The sequence below is a fragment of the Stegostoma tigrinum genome, unplaced genomic scaffold (assembly GCF_030684315.1).
Source record: "Stegostoma tigrinum isolate sSteTig4 unplaced genomic scaffold, sSteTig4.hap1 scaffold_68, whole genome shotgun sequence".
Lineage (NCBI taxonomy): Eukaryota > Metazoa > Chordata > Chondrichthyes > Orectolobiformes > Stegostomatidae > Stegostoma > Stegostoma tigrinum.
Genome location: NW_026728622.1, coordinates 1,311,185 through 1,328,320, shown reverse-complemented (window position 1 = coordinate 1,328,320; position 17,136 = coordinate 1,311,185). Strand labels below are relative to the sequence as shown.

At 45.5% G+C, this 17,136-nt stretch overlaps 2 long non-coding RNA genes across 2 annotated transcripts in view; both read left to right on the top strand.

Annotated features, from left to right (window-relative positions):
* LOC132209155 (uncharacterized) overlaps window positions 1–11,833 on the top strand; it is a 95,708-nt gene extending 83,875 nt beyond the window's left edge. Inside the window, exon 6 of the long non-coding RNA XR_009445247.1 lies at window positions 11,780–11,833. This is a non-coding gene — a long non-coding RNA (uncharacterized LOC132209155). The remainder of the gene's footprint in view (window positions 1–11,779) is intronic.
* Window positions 1–17,136, top strand: part of LOC132209153 (uncharacterized) — a 1,475,533-nt gene that overhangs the window by 165,705 nt on the left and 1,292,692 nt on the right. The gene's annotated exons all lie outside the window — the stretch shown is intronic.

Here is a 17,136-nt window from a genome sequence, read left to right as displayed (position 1 = left end):
ATTTAGCTGTAGCTGCTCTTGTATGCTAAATGCTGATTTCTAATATGTGCTCATTTATCAGAGTGTGGCTGGAAGATATTTTGATTTGTCTCATGTAAAGTTTGAAGATCAGGTCCTCCTCACCGATAATTCAGTTCGTAGAATCCCCACAGAATGGAAGCAGACCATGCGACCCATTGAGCTCACACTGACCTTCCAAAGAGTATCCCACCCAAACCCAACCCCCTATCACCGTAACCCTGCATTTCCCATGGTTAACCCACCCAGCTTGCGCATCCCTGGGCACTATGGACAATTGAGCATGGCCAATCCACCTAACCTGCACTTGTTTGAACTGTGGAGAAAACCAAAGCACCTGGAGGAAACCTACACAGACAGAGGGAGAACGTGCAAACTGCACACAGACACTCATCTGCGAACCTGGGTCTCTGGCACTTGAGGCCTAACCACTGAGTCACCATACTGCCCCTTCCGCTGTATATCAGAAACCCAATTTTTCTCCTTTATCTCATTGGTTCTACATTGCTACAGGCCAAGAAGCATTCTCATTTCCTTTGCCATTTTCACAAGTTTCTTCCAGAGAGGTGGAAGGACTGTTCACACACAATAGCCAATGGCCTCAATCCAGTTTTTAGACGGCCCACTGGTCAGTGTTGAATCTTTTCAGAATGCCGTCTTTGCATCTGTATATTCTGTTGGTGCAGAACCAATTTTGACAACAGAAAATGGGGTCTTGTTTGCTTCCAAATGTTTTGTGGCTATTTTGTGCTGGAGAATTGTGATAATAGCTGTATATTTGTCTTGGACTTCACCTCAATCCAAGCTGACCCAAAGCCCTGTTTGAGATTCTGTGAAATTCCAGCACTGACAGATTTAATGCAAAGAACGGCACAGATCCATAACCATCGGCTTAACGGAGCTTTCATCAACTTAAGTTCAGAAGACTATTTTTAACTTCTCTCTAATCTGTCTATATTGCAGTATAATTTTTTTTCTAATGTTTCTACTGTAAAAATGCACTTGTATCCAAACAATGCAACATTGTTTTCCATTACCACTTAATGAATATATGGCAGAGATCCTGAAAGCTTGCAATCACGTCATTGTTATTATATTTTCGTTATATGAGGAATCCGATATTGTGCTCGATTTTTCATCTCCCTTTTGTCGTGATTCTATTCTGTATTGCAAACCATTATCTTCAAACCCAAAACAAACTACGCTTCCTGGCCACAGATTCCTTTTCCTGGCGTCTGTCAGAGGCTGGAGCCTGTTTGCGCACTCGCTGGTGTCATATGTGACTCTGAGATGAGCTTCCAATCACTTATCCACAACGTAGAGTCAGACCTGCCCAATTCCCCCTTTGTAACATCATTTGATTTTGCCCCTCTGAGCTCTTTCCTACCACCAACATCACCTCCAACCCACTCCCTTTTTGAGTCTCTGTTTGATTAAAACCTGTATAATTTTTTTTTAGTTCTCCACCGCATCCCAAAACCAGTTCAGTTCGTCCCCTCCCCCCACTGCACGACACAACCAGCCCAGCTCTTTCTCTCCACCCACTGCATCCCAAAACCAGTCCAGCCCGTCTCTGCCTCCCTCAACTTTTGGGATGCAGTGGGTGAAGGGGAAGAGCTGGGCTGGTTGTGTGGTGCAGTGGGGGGAGGGGACGAACTGGGCCCAGTTCGTCCCCTCCACCGACTGCACCACACCCATCCCTTCCTCCCACCCCAAGCCACACCTCCATCTCCAACCTACTTACCTCATCCCACTTCCTTGACCTGTCTGTCTTCCCTGGACTGACCTATCCCCTCCCTACCTCCCCACCTATACTCTCCTCTCCACTTATTTTCTTTTCTCTCCATCTTCGGTGTGCCACCCCCTCTCTCCCTATTTATTCCAGAACCCTCACCCCATCCCCCTCTCTGATGAAGGGTCTAGGCCCAAAGCGTCAGCTTTTGTGCTCCTGAGATGCTGCTGGGCCTGCTGTGTTCATCCAGTCTCACATTTTATGATCTTGGATTCTCCAACATCTGCAGTTCCCATTATCACTTGACTTTGTGAACTGGCTGTGGTATGAGACCAACTCTAGTTGAAGAGATGCATTTCATAGGCATAGAGATATAAAGATTGCAGGAGATTTGTCTTGACATGGTCGGGGAAGAAAATCCATTGAGATAGAATTTACTACTCCTGGTGGATTAGGAAACTATAAAAATTGAGGGAAGTACCTGGAGAGGGCCACTCGAAGCTGCTAGAATGTAAAACATGGAAATACAAATCCATTGTAGGGTTGGAGCTACTGCATATGGTTTACAATGTGCATGGAATGTGCAATGTGTGGGTAAGTTTAAAAGGCAAATGATCCTTTTTGTAGTTCAAAATCTAAGTTGTCTTTCATAATAATGCTTAATCAATGGTGTTTTGGTCATCTGTTGCAGTACAGGTTTTAAAATAAGTTTCAGTAGTGTTACTGTTTTTAACTATTAAATGGAATTCTGACTTTCTTTTTGAATCTCATTGAGCTCAACAGTTAACATAATGCAATCAAAATTTGTGTTTTCATGGGCAAAACAAGGTTACATTGTTGCTTGCAGTAGTTTGCTGTTTTCTACTTTACAGTGGTGTCTACAATTCAGAAAGTATTTCATTGGCTTTGATTGCTTTGAGATGCCCTGAACTTGTGAAAAACATTGCACTAATGCAGTTTTTCTTTAAGACTGTTCCAATTAGTCTCTCAGGATGGTTGGATGACAAAAGGTTGTTGAATACTGATTCAAGGTAGTGGAACTCTAAGTCTGGGAGTGGGAAATAATGGAATCATAACTGCCTAGATTTTTTCCCCTTTTTGCTTTCTTTCTTCTCATGGGGAAATAAAGCACCCTATCCCCTGCAGTGCCCACTCTTTTGGTCCATTTTTTAAATAGAAATTATGATTGACCTACTTTTCTAATCAAACTGTTCAGAACTGCCTAACTTTCTAATGCTAGAGATAAACAGCTGACAATGATACACAAAGTATGCTTTTCTTTTCCCATATTCAAAGTTCTTCACCTTGCTCAGATTTAAACAAGCTGGATGATCTGCAGTTCTGAATAAAGTTGCTGTGATCGGTACATTAGTATGATATAAGGCCCATAAATGCAAAATTAGTAGAGGGTTAGCGCAGAGCAGTCAACATCTCAGCAATGCCAACAGAGGCATTCATGACCAGCAACAGAAGCATCCACTGGAAACCTATTTAAACACAGAGAGCAGGATTCACCTTTTTAAGAGCTGCAAAGATCCAAATGGGTGATGTGAACGAGTGAATATCATTCTTAACAATTCTCATGTGTTGGCTTTTACAGGATGTTTTAATCTTTCAGCTCTGGGTCAGATTGTTTTGCAACAATGCTTGTTATGAGAGCAAATTGGCCAATTAAAGCTGAATTAATGCAAAAATGTTTACGCATTCTGAATTGATGTTTGAAATAATTCGTGTATTAAAAATGAACTGTACTCATTAGAGCACACTCCAAACGTGAAATAATAAGCAGGAACCGTCCATTGTGCAGTGAGAGCTGCTGATTGTGGCAGCGTGTTGGAGCTTTTAAGGTTGAAAACTGCCCTTTGCTTCACCTTTAATAATAAAAAGTGAGGCTGGATGAACACAGCAGACCCAGCAGCATCTCAGGATGCTGCTTGGGCCTGCTGTGTTCATCCAGCCTCACATTTTATTATCTTGGATTCTCCAGCATCTGCAGTTCCCATTATCACTTTGCTTCACCTGCTGGTCTATTTTAGACATGACTGGCAGAACACTCCAAAGACATGAGCCCCTGGCATTGCCTTCAATGTTCCAAGTGTCTTTCATGGAAACCCGTGGCTCCTTCATGATTGAAAATCAGTAAGTAAGTGGTCTCTCAGTGCATGCTGGAAACAACAGACTGGCATCAGGAAATGACGACAAAAGCTTTTGGTTTGTCGCAAACTCCTAAATGGCATCCTGATATCTGTCAGGCAAGCCACCACGCTAGTCTGCATTTGTTGTATTTTCTGCACTGAACAACATTTCCACACAAGATGGTTGACATAAGCAGTAGGAACTGCAGATGGTGGAGAATCTGAGATAACAAGGTGTAGAGCTAGATGAACACTGCAGGCCAAGCAGCATCATAGGAGCAGGAGACCTGATGTTTTGGGCCTAGGCCCTTCTTCAGAAATTTCTGAAGAGGGGCCTAGGCCCAAAACGTCAGCTTCCCTGCTCCTATGATGCTGCTTGGTCTGCTGTGTTCATCCAACTCTGCACCTTGTTATCTCTGGCTGAGATAGGAACAGGAACTGGACCTCAGCCTGTTACTCAAACTCTTCAAGTGCCTGAAACCACTGCACTGCTTGTAGGAGGGAGTAGCAGTGTTGTGTCTGGGCTCTTGCCTGGGGCTCACCCACTCCCATCTGTTTTCTTTCACTTTTTATTCTTTTTATTTCTGCTTTTTTTTCCTGGATTATCTTTTTGGCGTGTGAGTCACCCGGATTGACGTTGCAGTGAGCACGGGCCACGTGAAGACTGGCAGCTGCTTCCTCGCAGTCAGAAACCATGGCAATGGCATCAGGGATGTCGTCACGTGGGGCCAGCAGCTGCTGCGCACGCTTCAAGATGCCGGCACCGGCAAGACAACACCTTGGGTGAAGGCAGCCAGAGCGAGGCTCTTGGCGAGGTGGTCGCCAGCAGAGCCAGGGACTCCTGGATGTGGTGGGCCTAGAGTGGGAACTCCTGGCATCATCAAGGTGGCAGTGCGGGCAGGCACCGCTGATTGCAGGCCTGGAGCAGGGACCCCTGGTTATTGGCAAGGTGGCGACGGATTGCAATCGGGAATTCCCGTATGTGGGGCGATTATGTGTTGAGCACGGGACTTGGTGACAGTGATGTGAGCCCCGTGGCAAGGCTCCTGAAGAGTGGCGACACCTATGTTGGTGGACCTGGCACAGATGGTGCAAGACGGCGCAAGAGGGCTGGCAGTGCAGATGTCTTTGGTGAGCCGGCTCAGAGTCATCCTGGAGGCAGTGGAACAAAAACTTTCTTTTTACTCTTTTTATTCTCAGACCATCCATAATGGCACTGTATTGCGGAAACAGTTGGAGCTTTTCACTGTATCTTACCGTATTATTCACTGCAAGTGACAATAAATAATTCAATACAATTCACTGCGGGCAGCTAGAGGTGGGCTTTAAATATGGGTATAGCTACCATCACTGAAAACCCACCAATTAATAATGGACCAGGAGCTGTATGAAAATCTATCATGCTAGTACAGCTATAAAATACAAGACACAAACCGTTCAGTGTTGTTTTTTTTCTTCGCTTAATGTCCATCACTTCCATTAAATTCAGCGTTCAGTATAATACTGCAATTGTGCTTTCTGTGTTTGAATTTTCATTTGGAACGTTTTTGCATTTCTCACTGAAATTTCTTCACATGGCGGTTTCATCTTTTGGTGCTCTCTCTCTCTCTCTCTCTCCCTCTCTCTCTCTCTCTCTCTCTCTCTCTCTCTCTCTCTCTCTCTCTCTCTCTCTCTCTCTCTCTCTCCCGAGTCTCCAGCAGTGTTAGCTGTTGCTTGTCCTTTGAATGCAGAAACTTGGTCATTTCTGCACAAACATGATGAAAAGGTTCTGTGTCTAAGGGGAAATCCATTGATACATCAGGACAGTTTCTGCAAGTTATTATCTCCTACCCTCAGAAGTGAAATTTATGAGATATATTGCCTGGTAGTTCAGGGGTTCAAATCCCACAGCAGGGGACGACATATAGAGTGCAACACTGCCTGAGGTATTGTAATTAAGATGAAACATTAACCCTCTCAGCTCGATGCAAAAAATCCCACATGTAATCATGGACATTCTTCTTGCTCATCTGGCTGGGATTTATTCCCACAAGAAGTATCATGAAAGCAAACAAAAAAAAACAGATTTTCTAGTCATTGTCATGTTACTGTGTGTGTGTTCTTATGTTTATTTTTATTCAGTTGTGGGACGTGGGCCATCACTATCTGGGTCAGCATTATTGCCCGTCCCTGGTTGCCCTTGGGAAGGTGGTGGTGAGCTGCCTTCTTGAACCACTGCAATCCGCGTGCTGTAAGTTGACCCACAATGCTATCAGGGAGGGAATTCCAGCCTTTTGACCTAGCAACAGTGGAAAAAAAACAGTGATATATTTCCAAGTCAGGATGCTGAGTGGCTCGGCGGGGAACAGGCATGTGGTGGTGTTCCCATGTATTTGCTGTGCTTGTCCTAGATGGAATTGGTAGTGGATTAGGAAGGTGCTGTCTGAGAGTCTTTGGTGAATTTCTGCAGTGCATCTTGTAGATAGTACAGAGTGCTGCTACTGAGTGTCAGTAGTTGTGGGAAAGGATATGGGACCAATCAAGCATGCTGCTTTGTCCTGGAAGGTGTCAAGTTTCTTGAATGTTGGAGCTGCAGCTGTCCAGGCGAGAAGGGTGTATTCCATCATATTCCTGACTTGTGCCTTGTCGACGATGCACAGGCTTTAGGGAGTCAAGAGGTAAATTATTCACCACAGTATTCCTCGCCTCTGATGTGCTCTTGTAGCCAATCTATTTGTGTGCCAAGCCTAGTTGAGTTTCTAGTCAATGGTAACCCCCAGGAGATAATGGGAACTGCAGATGCTGGAGAATCCAAGATAATAAAGTGTGAAGCTGGATGAACACAGCAGGCCAAGCAGCATCTCGGGAGCACAAAAACTGACGTTTCAGGTGTAGACCCTTCATCAGAGAGGTTTCGGGAATGAATAGTGGGAGAGGGGGAGGCGGACCGAAGATGGAGAGAAAAGAAGATAGGTGGAGAGGAGAGTATAGGTGGGGAGGTAGGGAGGGGATAGGTCAGTCCAGGGAAGACGGACAGGTCAAGGAGGTGGGATGAGGTAGTAGGTAGGAAATGGAGGTGCGGCTTGAGGTAGGAGGAAGGGATGGGTGAGAGGAAGAACAGGTTAGGGAAGCGGAGACCGGCTGGACTGGTTTTGGGTTGCAGTGGGGGGAGGGGATGAGCTGGGCTGGTTTTGGGATGCGGTGGGGGAAGAGGAGATTTTGAAGCTGGTGAAGTCCACATTGATTCCATTGGGCTGCAGGGTTCCCAAGCGGAATATGAGTTGCTGTTACTACAACCTTGGGGTGGCATTATTGTGGCACTGCAGGAGGCCCATGATGGACATGTCATCTAAAGAATGGGAGGGGGAGTTAAATTGGTTCGCGACTGGGAGGTGCAGTTGGTATACTGTATCCATTGTACCCTGTGTGGCTTTCTCTACATTGGGGAAACCAAGAGGAGGCTTGGGGACCGCTTTGCAGAACACCTCCGCTCGGTTCACAATAAACAACTGCAACTCCCAGTCGCGAACCATTTTAACTCCCCCTCCTGTTCCTCAGACGACATGTCCATCCTGGGCCTCCTGCAATGCCACAATGATACCACCCGAAGGTTGCAGGAACAGCAACTCATAATCCGCTTGGGAACCCTGAAGCCCAATGGTATCAATGTGGACTTCACCAGCTTCAAAATCTCCCCTTCCCCCACTGCATCCCAAAACCAGCCCAGTTCGTCCCCTCCCCCCACTGCATCACACAACCAGCCCAGCCTGTCTCTGCCTCCCTAACCTGTTCTTCCTCTCACCCATCCCTTCCTCCCACCTCAAGCCGCACCTCCATTTTCTGCCTACGAACCTCATCCCACCTCCTTGACCTGTCCGTCTTCCCTGAACTGACCTATCACCTCCCTACCTCCCCACCTATACTCTCCTCTCCACCTATATAATTTTCTCTCCATCTTCGGTCCGCCTCCCCCTCTCCGCCTATGTGTTCCAGAACCCTCTCCCCATCCCCCTCTCTGATGAAGGGTCTATGCCCGAAACGTCAGCTTTTGTGCTCCTGAGATGCTGCTTGGCCTACTGTGTTCATCCAGCCCCACATTTTGTTGTCTTCCTTTAGGTTGTTGTTTGATTACGAAATCTACATGGTGAAAGGATTACCACATAGCACATTTTGTAGCATACCACATTAGTGGCGCCGATACGGTCATCAATGTAACGGAGGAAGAGGTGGGGTTTAGGGCCAGTGTAGGTACGGAAGAGGGATCGTTCCATGTAACCTGCAAAGAAGCAGGCATAGCTTGGGCCCATGTGGATACCCTGGCCACCCACTTTGCCTGTAGGAGGTGGGAGGATTTAAAAGAGAAGTTTTAGTTTTCAAGGACCGCAACTACCCCCCACCCCCCCGCAGTGGTCGAAAACATCCTCGACCGGGTCACCCACATTTCCCACAACTCACCCCTCACACCCGCTCCCCGTAACAACAACCAAAACAGAGTCCTCCTCGCCCTCACGTACCACCCCACCAACCTTCGGATTCAATGCATCATCGCCGACGCTTCTGCCATCTGCACTCTGACCCTACCACCGAAGACATTTTTTCCCTCGCCACCCTTAGGTGACTCCCTTGTGCGCTCCACACTCCCCTCCAGCACCCCGTACATGCGGCACTTTTCCCTGCAACTGCAGGAAGTGCTTCACCTGTCTCAATACCTCCCCCCTCACCCCCATCCCAAGCGCCAAGAAGAAATTTCCACATCAAGCAGATGTTCACCTGCACATCTGCTAATGTGATATACTGTATTCGCTGTTCCCATTGTAGCCCCCTCTACATCGGGGAAACCAAGCGGAGGCTTCGGGACCTTTGCAAGTCACTAATGCACGAAAGAACTGCACCTACCAGTCGCGAACCGTTTCAACTCTCCCTCCCAATCCTCAGATTATATGTCCATCCTGGGTCTCCTGCAGTGCCACCAGAAGATTGCAGGAGCAGCACCTCATATTCCGCTTGGGAACCCTGCAGCTCAGTGGTATCAATGTGGACTTCACAAGCTTCAAAATCTCCCATCCTGCTCCCGCAACCCAAAACCAACCCACCTATTCCATCCTGCCACCTCAAGCCCCACCCCCAGCTCCTACCTACTAGCCTCTTCCCGCCCCCTTGACCTGTTCGTCCTCTCTGGACTGCCCTGTCTGCTCCCTAACTTCCCACCTGCACTCCATCCCTGCTTCTTTGACCTGCCTGTCTCCTGTCCACCTATCTATTCCTTTATCCAACTTCTATCCGCCTCCCACTCTCTCCCTATTTATTTCAGAACCCCCGTGCCTCCTCCATTTCTGAAGAAGTGTCTAGGCCTGAAACGTCAGCCTTCCTGTTGCTCTGATGCTGCTTGGCCGGCTGTTTTCGTCTAGCTGTACACCTTGTTACCTCAAAGAAAATCCCCCCATCCCCCTCTCTGCTGAAGGGTCTAGGCCCGAAACGTCAGCTTTTGTGCTCCTGAGATGCTGCTTGGCCTGCTGTGTTCATCCAGCCTCACATTTTATTATCTTGGAATCTCCAGCATCTGCAGTTCCCATTATCTCTCAGTGGCCCTGACCAGTTTTTCAATTCCTCTCACAAGGGAAGTACCAGAGGGTTGGAGAAGAGAATGTGGTTTCACTTATCAAGATAAATGCAAAACTATTCAATTCCAGTGATGTTTGAGATGCAGTGTTGATGTTTGTTCTATGTAGTAGCCTGGCCTTAACTTGTCCTGTGGTGAGATGTAATTTGAAGGGGATGCTGTGCTTTTTTTTCTCGTTTTGGTACGGTAGTGTTACTTGACCTTGTCAGCCTATTTTATAGAGTCATAGTCGTACAGCGTGGAAATGGGCCCTTAGGTCCAACATAATCCCAAACTAAACTAGTCCCAACTGCCTCTTCGTGGCCCATATCCCTTCAGCCTTGTCCTATTTATAAACCTCGATCAGGCCACCTTTTATCCCCTTTGCTCCAGTGAAAAATGTTCTAGCTGACCCAACCTTCCTTTAACACTGAAACCTTCCATGCTCAGCAACAATCTGGTAAATTTCTTCTGTGCCCACTCTTGCTTAATAATATCCTTCTAAAATAGGGCAATTGTAAATTTGTACTGTAGAAATCTTCAAGACTAGAAAAACATAAAAGCAAACAAACCAGGAAATGAAGGGATCAAATTGTAGTTCAGGAAGTGGAAAAATGGAAGTGGCTTGAGTGCAGCAGGTTCTGGACTAACGTGCACTGTCGTTCTGAAAGGGCATTTCACCGGTGTGAGTGGAAAGTTGTAGATGAAATAGTGACTTGAATCTTCATATATGCTCTCTCTCCAATTGATGCTGGAAACTCCTTCATGTTTCTAATGACGAATCCCAGGTTTCACTGCTGTTGTCAAGCTGATAGCCAGCCTTCAAACTGTTGCAAAGAGGAAAAGAACAAAGAAAATTACAGCACAGGAACAGGCCCTTTGGCCCTCCAAGCATGTGCCGTTCCAGATCCTTTATGTAAACCTGTCACCTATTTTCCAAGGATCTGTTCCCTTTGCTCCCTGCCCATTCATGTTTCTGTCTGGATACATCTTAAATGACGCTATTGTGCCCGCCTCTACCGCCTTGGTTGGCAATGCGTTTCAGGCACCCACGACTCTCTGCAGAAAGAACTTTCCACTCATATGCCTTAAACTTTTCCCCTCTCACCTTGAAATTGTGACGTCTAGTAATCCCCCCACTCTGAGATAGAAAGCTTCTTGCTATCCACGCTGCCTATACCTCTCATGATTTTGTCGACATCAATCAGGTCCCCCCCTTCAACCTCCGTGTTTCTCATGTAAATAATCCCAATCTACTCAACCTCTCTTCATAGCTAGTGCCCTCCAAACCAGGTAACATCCTGGTGAACCTCCTCTGCACCATCTCCAAAGTATTCACGTCCTATTGGTAATGTGGCGACCAGAACTGTACGCCGTATTCCAAATGTGAATCAAAGTCCTATAAAACTGCAACATGACGTGCCAACTCTTATACTTGATACCCCGTCTGATGAATGAAAGCATGCCGTATGCCTCCTTGACCACTCTATTGACCTGCGTTGCCACCGTCTGGGTGCAATGGACCTGAACACCCAGATCTCTCTGTGCATCAATTTTCCCCAGGGCTTTTCCATTTCCCGTAAAGTTCGCTCTTGAATTGGATCTTCCAAAATGGATCACCTCACATTTGCCCAGATTGAACTCCATCTGCCATTTCTCCACCTAACTCTCCAATCTGTCTATATTCTGCATTCTCCAACAGTCCCCTTCGCTATCCGCTACTATCTGTTTCGCATCGGTTTTGCACAAAACTAGATTTCTGTTCTATTTTTGCAAGTTAATTGTTTCAAATTAGTTGCTGTTCTTTGTAAATCACAATCATGAATGCACATCCAAGCAGTGGGGAGAGGGGGAGAATGGATTTGCGACGTCATGAAGTCGGAGATTTGTTATAATCCGCAAATATTGTCATTATAATTTTTAAAATTCACGAGCATGTCATTGATGTTGCTTTCTTGGGCTGCATTTGCTTTCCATCCAGAATTGCTGTTGAGAGGGTTGTGGAGAATTGGCCTGTTGAATAGCTGCAATGCACGTGGTATGAATATATTAATGAACGACTGAGGACAGGAGATGAATTGCTTTTACTCAGTGGAAATGAAGTAACAGTCATACAGTTCCAGATCAGGATTCTGCTGATTTTGACAGGGAACATGCAGATTCTGGAGCTGCTGTTTAAATATTTTTGGGTGGTAGGGTTCACACAATTATCAGGTACTGTGGAAGGAGTTTGATGAATTGGTGCATTGTCTCATTGTAACTCCCCATCTCAAACAACAGTTCATTCTAGATCCATTGTTAATTGTAAATTTTCAGTTCGACCGAAAGGAAAAACAGCATTGAGGGATATGGACCAAAGGCAATATGGAGGTAGGCCACAATTAAGTTATAATCTCATTGGATGGTAGAAAGTGTTTGAAGGGTTGAATGGCTGACTTGTTTTCCTATATCCTTACGTAAGAAGGGGGATCAATCAATGGGATGATTTGACTGCATTGCTGTCGTTTATCGATAGTGTTGTCGGAGTCGCACTCGTTCAGCTGAGTGAAGAGTATTTCATTGACACCCGGATTTGGAGTTTCTCGGCAGTGGACAGATGTTGAGAAGTCCAAAGTGAGTTACTTGCTGTAGAATCTATTGTCTCTGATCTACGGTTCCAGTCACATTGATTAACATAGATCCGAGAACACTTCAGCAGAGGAACAGGCCCTTTGGCATGCAATGTTGTGCCAAACATGATGCCAAATTTAGCTAAAGCCTTCTGAATGTCCTTGATTCATATCCCTACGTTCCTTGTATATTCATGTACATATATAAAAGTGTCTTAAATGGCCCTATTGTATCTGCTTCCACAGCCACCCCGGCAGTGCTTTTCAGACTCCTACCACTCTCTGTATATAAGAATTGTCTCTGACATCTCCTTTGAACTTTCCCCCTCTCACCTTAAATACATGCCCCCAGTTTTAGACATTTCAAATCTGGGAGAAGGGTTACAAGTCAGAATCTGTCTATGCATGTCATAAATTTGTAAACCTCGATCAAGTCTTCCCTCAACGTCTGCAGAGAAAATAGTCTGAGTCTTTCCAGCCTCCCCTTTCTAGCTCAAGCCCTCAAATCCAGGCAACCTCTTTTGCACCCTATTCAAAACCTCCACGCCCTTCCTGTAACATGACGACCAGAATTGGATACAATTCTTAAGAGTGCAATACTTAAGGCCGAACCAAAGTGTTCTAAAGCTGGAACGTGACATCCTGATTCTTGTGCTCGATTCCTGAACTAATAAAGGCAAGCATGCCATGCGTCTTCTTTGCCACTCTATCAACTTGTGTGGCCCCGTTCGGGGAGCTATGAACTGAATCCCAAGATCCCTGTGTACACAAATGCTGCTCAGGGTCCTGCCATTAACTGTATATTTTTCCTGAACATTTAATTTCCCAAAGTGGAGCACTTCACACTTAATGGATTAAAATTCACTTGCCATTTCTGCAATGGATCTGTATCCTTCTGTATCCTTTTATGACTTTCTACCCTAACTACCACTCTACCAATCATTCTATCGTCTAAAAACTTACTGACCCATCCATCTATCTTGTCACCTCAGTCATTTTATATATATACCACAACAGCAGAGGTCCCAGTACAGATCCCTGCAGAACACAATAGTCCTGGATCTGCAGCCTAAAAAGCACGTTTCCACCACCACCCTCTGCCTTCTCTGGGCAAGCCAGTTGTGAATCCAAGCAGCTAAGTGACCACGGACCCCATGGATCTTCATCTTCTGGATGATCCTACGGTGAAGCGCCTTGTTTTAAGCCTTGCTAACATCCATGTCAACAATATCCACCACTCTATCTTCAATGATCACATTAGTTACCTCCTCAAAAAATTCAATCAATTTAGTAAGACAAGACATGACCTGCCCTGCACAAAGCCATGCTGACTGTCCCTAATTGGGCCATGCTGTTCCAAATACAGATAAATACAATCCCTAAGAATTCTGTCCAATAGCTTCCCAATGAACGATGAGAGACTCTCTAGTCTATAGTTTCCTGGATTGACCCTATTTACCTTCTTGAACAGAAGAAGAACATTTAGCAACTTGCTCGTCCTCAGTACATCTCCAGTGGTTACCAAGGATACAAAGATATCGCTGAATGCCCCGACAATCTCCTCTCTAACCTCGCTCAAAATCCTTGAGTAGATACCATTGGGTCCTGAGGACTTATCCACCTTAATGCTCTTTGTTGATCTCAAAATGCTGTTATCATATGAGCATGCTCCACACAAATCCCACTATCCTCCACACCCTTCGCCTGAGTGAATAGTGATGCACAGTACTCATTTCGGATCTTGCCCATATCCTCTGCTTCCGTACACAAGCTCCCTCCTTTATCCTGAATGGTCCTACTTTCTCACTATTTATCCCCTTGTTTTTGATGTATGCACAGAATGCCTTGGGATTTCCTTCAACCCTCCTTGCCAAGGTCATTTCATCGCCCTTTCTTTTTCTGCTTTTTCTTATGTCGGCCCTGTTCGATTTTAGTTTCCTAAACCTGACATATTTCTGTTTTTTTCCCTTTTGACTAACTTCACAACCTCCCCAATTATCCAAGGGTCTTTACCTCGCCATCCTTGTCCTTCCTCCTTCCTGATCCTAAACTCATAAGCAGGCCTTTAAACAATTCCCATATGGCAAATGTGACAGCTCCTCCCAATTAACACACCGCAGCTCCTACCTAAAATTGATATAATTTACTCTCCCCCAAGGTCCTGACTTATCCTTCTTCATAGCAATCTTAAAATTTAAGGAGTTGTGATCACTATTTCCAAAATGCTTTCCCACCCTTCTCACCAGTTACCTGACCAGGACAAAGTCCAGCATGGCCCATCTTCTATCCATATACTGTGTCAAGAAACTCTCTTGGATAGACTTAACAAATTCAGCCTCATTTCAACTCTTGTTGTAAGGGAGTCCCAGTCAATACCGTGGAGGTTAAATTCACTGACTGTGACAACTGAGTTAGTGCATCGTTTCACAAGCTGCCTACATATTTGTTCCTCAGTGTGTCAGTGGCAACAGGGGAGCAGGCTATTAGTTTAATCTGATCAGAGTGATTGTGTCTATCTTATTTTTGAACGCTACCTCTATTGCCTCAGTGGGCAAGCCCTCCTGAATGTCCTTTCTCGGTGCAGATGTAACATTTCCCACAGGTTAGGAGTGCACCTCCTTCTTTTACCTTCCCCTCTATCTTGTCGAAAACAATGAAACCCTGGAACATTGAGCAACCAGTCCGGTCTCTGTCTCAACCAAGCCTCTGTAATGGCCTCAACATCAGAGTCCCATGTACTGATCCAGGCTCTAAGCTCATTTGCCTTACCTATAATACTCCTTGCAGTGAAAGAAACATACGTCAGCTTGTTTGTGCCATCATGTTCATGTACCTGTCTCTGACTGCCATTCTTTTCTGATTTGTTGGTCCTAACATGTACCTGCCATCAATTCATCGACTTGCTGACCTGCTGCTCTCGTTTCCAGCTGCCTGCCAGTCTTTAAATCATCCTAAGTAGCACTAGCAAACCTCCGTGTGAAGATATTTGTTCCCGTTCAGTTCAGGTGCAACCCATCCCTCTTACACAGGTCACCCCTTGCCGAAGAAGTGGACCCAGTTATCCATGAACTTGAAACCCTGGCCCCAGTACCAGCTCCTTAACCATGCATTCGTCTCACCTATCTTTCTATAATTTAGCTCACGAACATGTGACTCTGGTAGTAACCCAGTAACTATTACCCTCTAGGTCCTGCCTTTCAGCCTCTTTGCTAACTCCTTGTACACAGTCCACAGGATCACATCCCTCTTTCTACCTACGTCATTGGTACCAATGTGCACAATGGCCCCTGACTGCTCACCCTCCCCCTTAAGAATTTGTTGCAACCACTCAGAGATGTCCTTGACCTTGGCACCAGGGAAGCAACACACAGCCCTGGTGTCTCAAATGTGGCTACAGACACTCTGCCCCCAACGAATGAATCTCCAACCACGATCACTCACTTGGATTTGCCTGACCCTGTTCCACAGCAGGGCGGTTTGTACCACGGACCTGGCTCCTGCTGATTAGATAACTGACCCGGTTTAGTTTTAGATCAGTGTTAACCTTGATTAAGTGGATAGCCAAGCACCTCAGTAGTTTACAATACAGGAGAATTAAATTCTTAAGCTCACGGATTCTGTGACAGTCAAAGAGAAGCAGTGAATTGTTCTAACCTCATTTCCAACACCTGGCGCATAGCCTTGCATGGCTTGGATAGCACTTGTACATTTAAAACAAAAATGTAAGGATGATGTTCAGGTAAGGACATGGAATTTTGTGATATGGTCATATTCTCTCTTGTTGGAGCTGATTGCTGCTTAGCACTTGTGTGGTGCAAATGTTACTTATCCTTTATCAGGCCAAGCCTGATCGTTGTCCAAGTCTCACTGTATTTTCTCATCGTTGACTTCACTGTTGGAAAAGTCATGAATTCTGCTGGATACCTGGACAATATTCAGTGAACATTCATGTCTCCACTTTGGTTCAAATGAAGACATGACTTCAACCAGTGCAGGTATCCAGTGAATGCCACTGACTCAACTTCCTATTCCTCTGCTTCACACCACATTCAATCAGAAGTTGCCTTGGTGGAAATGACAGATTGCACTTTCCTTCCTTTTCAAGCTCAGGATCTCTGATCATATTTGTGGTAAATCCTGAATGAGGTTATGAGAAGTGCGAGCCTGACGAAAAGTAAACTGAACCTCAGTGTGCAGCTGTTTGACAGCACTGTCATCCAGATGTTGCATTACTTTGCTGATGATTGAGAATACATTGAGGCCATAATTGGTCAGCACAATTTGTCTGCCGATTGCGTGATAGGTCATCTTTCTCTGAAATGTGAGTGTCGCAAGTGTTTAAAAATGTACTGGAAAACATTTACTGTTGGTGTGCTGACCTTGGGGCACATTGTTCCAATACAGTTTGTCGGATGCTGCCAGGTGCCATGGCATTTGCAGTATCCAGAACATTCAGTCTTGTCATTGCGTGAAATAACTTGAATTGCGTGTAAGTTAAGATCTGTGATGCCTCCTCAGGATGAGGGCAAGAAGATCATCCAGACTGATGCTCTGAATGGTTTCATCTGCCTCTTCACCTTTTGTTCGTAACATCTTGTAATAACTGCCATGTAGCCTGATGAGAAACTAAAGCTCATCTTGATTCATTTGCATTCGAAGGTGCCTATTTTTCCCAAACAAAAGGACCCATCACTGAGCGGGAAGTATGGAGAATGTTATGGACATCAGTGGTGAGACAATGGTGGATCTTGACCAGAAAACCATTGTTGTGTTGGTGAAATGCAAACAAAAATCTATATGATGTAAATTTTATTCTCAGCTAATCCCTTTCTCAAATGACAGATTGTGATGTTGGTAACTGGAAAGTCTCCATTGTTGGAGGACGAGAAGCCGTATCCAATTGAAGCAGCACAGGCTTCTGCGATGACTGTGGAAACCACTGCTTATGCCTTGCTTCAAGCATTGTCAAGGAATGATATTGACTATGCAACACCGATTGCGAGGTGGCTAACGATGCAACAGAACTATGGTGGTGGATTTCACTCGACGCAGGTAAATGCTTGA